We start from the raw sequence: 4,085 nt of genomic DNA, 5'->3' as shown, positions 1-4,085 counted from the left end.
GGGGGGCCGGAGCGTCTCCTACTGCACTTGCAAAGATCTCGGACGTGTCGCCGAGGGTCGCCTTGTCAGCCTTTCTCAGCAGTCGCTGCGGAGGCAGAAGGGTATTTTCTTGGCGTTTTCTTGGGTTGCAGTTTTAGTGTGCAACACGACAGAATCTCCCATAAATTATTTTCGAAAGTAAGTAAAATGGGCAAGTGTTATTCCATACATTCAAATATGTCGAGTAGCAACATGAAGACTGCTGTGCTCGTTTAGAAAACACCTTCCATTTCAAAAAATTGTATTCAAAATACACAAAATGTGCCTGATAATTTTTCCCGAAGTGTTGTTTATTGTCAGTGCATCTTCAGCATTCTCAGGAAAATGCTAAGTGCACCAGGCCCTTAACTAAATTTTAACTGGTTTTAGTTTTCCTTGCTCACAAGTTCAGTTCCATACGATTTATAACAGCTCTTGAGACCCCAGTAATAGGTGAAAGTGATTTGTCTTTCATAGATGGCAACCCCCAGCAGGGATGACTAAGCCTTCAGCAAGGTGTAGTTTGGAAATGCTCAAGGGAGTCCATAGTTTTCTTCCATATGGCTGGGTCCAGCTGAGTCTCTTCATCCCCGGGGTCTCCGCTGCACAATCCCTGCAAGAGGCTTACTGACACTTTTTGCCCGTTACCACGAGGACAAATCCTGTTCTCAGGAACACTATTCTATATCCAAGTTAACCTGATGAAGTGAAAGCCAGCAAAGTTACTCCTGACTTCTCTTACTGTAAAATGTAAGCCAAAATGAAAATCACTAAAAACATACATACCTACAAAACACTTATTTTTTTGATCTTTGTTTAGACAATGTCCAGTAAATATGATTGTTGCATTGCTTTCAAATGCTAATAATGGCATCAGGTCTTACAAAGACACAGAGATACTCCCATTTTTTTAGATTGATGCAGGAAGGAGATTTCAGTGACTGTAAGGAGAATACAACAGATTCCATGTATAAGTGCTTTTTACTCTTTTCTCCAGTTTGATTGGTTTAGATCTCTGCAAAGGATTTAGAAAGGAATTTTCAAGTTTCCAGCAAGCAACAGAAGAGGAAAAAACCCAAAACTTAATCTAACATATTGCTTTCATGCTTCTACTGAAATCCTTTATCTTATAACTCCAGTCAGACAAGAACCAGAAAATACAAATGTTAACCATTCAGTATTTTTCATTATTTGTTTCGAGTACCAGCAATGTGCCTAGTGCTACAGAAGACACAAAGAGAAGAAATAATAAATCTTTTTAAGATAGTAATTCTCAGAAAATCTGAATGAATTCTTGAAGCGTTAAACATTGCAGACCTACTCTATGCAAAGCTAATTCAAAATCTGAAGTGGTCTTCATTTAATGTACTTCATTTTCAAAGTGAAGTATACTAAGTACAAGCAAGATCAATTTTTATTCCTATTTGGGGGGTTCATTGATTTTTAACATGCCCACCTTTGAAGCATACCTTTCATTCATTCAGATTGATTTTCCTGAGTGTCTGGCCTGCCAGCACATTGAAACTCTCTCTTTGTGATCTAAACTCTTCAATGGGAGAACTCCCAATGTCTGAAATTGCTGAGGACGAGGCCTTCTGTCAGACATGGTATAGTATCATCACTGAAGTATGAACCTTGCCCCACAGTGTGCCCTCTGGCTGCCTCAGTTGCCTGCAGAATTAATGCTAAGCCACTTACAAAGTTATGAGGGAAAATATTCCCACAGAGGAAGAAACTGAGGGAAAAATATAACAAGAAGATATGTTAAGAGAAAAGCAATTAGAAATGTTCATCAATAAAAGAGCAAAAATTTTGTTACAGCTGCTTCAGAAAATACTAACGACAGCTAAAAGCAGTTTTCTGGTCTCCCGATTTCATTACACAACATTCTGCCATTTGGAGGTAATCTAAAGGGATACTCAAAAAGCTAAGAAGATCAGAACTATTAGCATAAGGAGATCAAAGTCAATAATAATAGGTAACATCTTCAGAACAGGATTCAGAACATCAAAATAGAAAAAGCTGCTACTCACAATTGAGGTTGGTAATAGTGACTATGGCTGAGCACAAAGCTCTGTGCTGTGTAGATACATCTGAGTGAGCGTGTTGAACATGAACGTGACTATAGCTTTATAAGGAAATTATACCTGAAAGATACTGAAGCAAGTGACTCATCAATCTGTAAATAACTGAACATCAATAAGGATTTAGAAAAATGGCCAATAGAGAGCTATATCAAGAAAATACAGTGTAAACCAGCATCCTTCTTTGACAAGGTAACTAGCATCTGGGTGAGGGGAAAGGATGATAGATAGTGATATTAGCATGTCATTTGCTACCATGCACATTCTTCTAAGCAATCTACTTAAATATGGTAAAAATCTAATTGCTGGGACATGGACGCTTAACTGAGTAAAAAAACCCAAATCTTATATTCGGAGTATAGTTGATGGTCAGTCTGGGAGTGTACAGAAAGTAGACTCTTTAAAATAGCTGTTAAGGCTATTATGCCACTGAATTATTCCAATGGTGGTTGAAAATTAAGAATAACTATTAACAGATTATACCAGAATGGAAAGGGATTTAAGGAGTTTGCAAGGCAGAATGACAGTTCAAAATTATTTTGATAAACTGGAGAAAACACATGGAATTCGTAAATCTTAAGAAAGACATGAACATAACATTGCATTCAGAAAAGAAATACAAATGCACAAATGCAAAATGACTAGCTGAGCAGCAGCACTCCAGAGAAGGATATGGAGATGAAAATGTATTGTCTTAAATTTATGATAAAGGAGATTCCATTACAAAAAGGCAAACATCATTCTGATGAGGTATATATTACATAACCAATTCATAAAGCTTCCTAAAAGCTTTGTTCAGGTTTTATGGGTAGGATAAAGTGTTCAATTTTGGACACCATTCCTAAAATATACTGCAAATGAAACAGATTCTGGGGGACAAAACTAAGAATATAAATTTTAATGAATATGAACTATGAAAAAAGTTCTTAAAAGTGCATTTACCTGGTTTAAAAACAAACAAATAAACAAACCCACCCCAAAAAAAACAACACAGAAAAAGGGAAGATGTTATAATACTTGCCAAAATTAAAACACATTTGTAAGTGGCACATGGTCAGTTAATATTCACAACCAGTGAAGGGCTTAATTTTCAGGAATGGTTCAGAAAAGCTAGTGGTAAAGAAGGCTGTGAAACCTAAGAGACAACTGGTCTTTGTTTCATCCCCCCCAAGACAGATTTTTACTGGAAATTTTAAAACAGATTAAACACATCGGAATTACCTAGATGTACTACATACAGTGTCTGAGTAGAGACATTAGCTAATTGGCCTTTCAGGTTCTTTTTAGCTAGGATTTTCCATGGACATAAAATAACTAGCCTTCTAGCAGTAATATTCGTTGTCAAAGAGGACATCTGACTGTGTGTATTAGCTGTGTATTATTTATTATCACATATTTGTAATTCAGGATCATCTAGTGCTTCCAGTCAGAATTGCGCTTGAAAGTGGACTAGTACAACAAAAATATGATCACAGCCCCCTGGCTTTTCCTTTTTAAGTAGACATGATGTGTGAAAGGTAGAGGGAAAGTAATATTTTTTTTTTTTTAAATGATAACTAAGTCCCTTTGTCAATCAAGGTATTGTGAAATTCTTTAGCTATTTACTTGTAAGCAAGCATAGCTACTGTGGACAAGCAATGCAAAGACAATTCAGATCAGAACAGAGGAGGAAGATTGTGCCATGATCAGTGCAAAAGAAGTCAAGAGGAGAACCTGAGCAACAAGCTAACATCATATACATGATAAAAAAGTGATGGGGAAATTAAAAAAAAAAAAAATCATGTAGGAAAGAAGAAAGATGCTGGAGAAAAATAGAGACATACAGTGAGAACAAAAGGCATGAACTTGCAACAGAAGAATAGGGAAGCCATGTATTGCATTGCTGAGTAAGTGTGAAAAAAAGACTTTTCTGTAACAATCTATTACAACACAGACACAAAGGAAGAGGTGTAATCCACTGAAATCTATGGTTAAATATTATTT

The sequence above is a fragment of the Athene cunicularia genome, assembly GCF_003259725.1.
Source record: "Athene cunicularia isolate RWA chromosome 4 unlocalized genomic scaffold, athCun1 chr4_part1, whole genome shotgun sequence".
Lineage (NCBI taxonomy): Eukaryota > Metazoa > Chordata > Aves > Strigiformes > Strigidae > Athene > Athene cunicularia.
Note: the sequence above shows the minus strand (reverse complement) of the source record.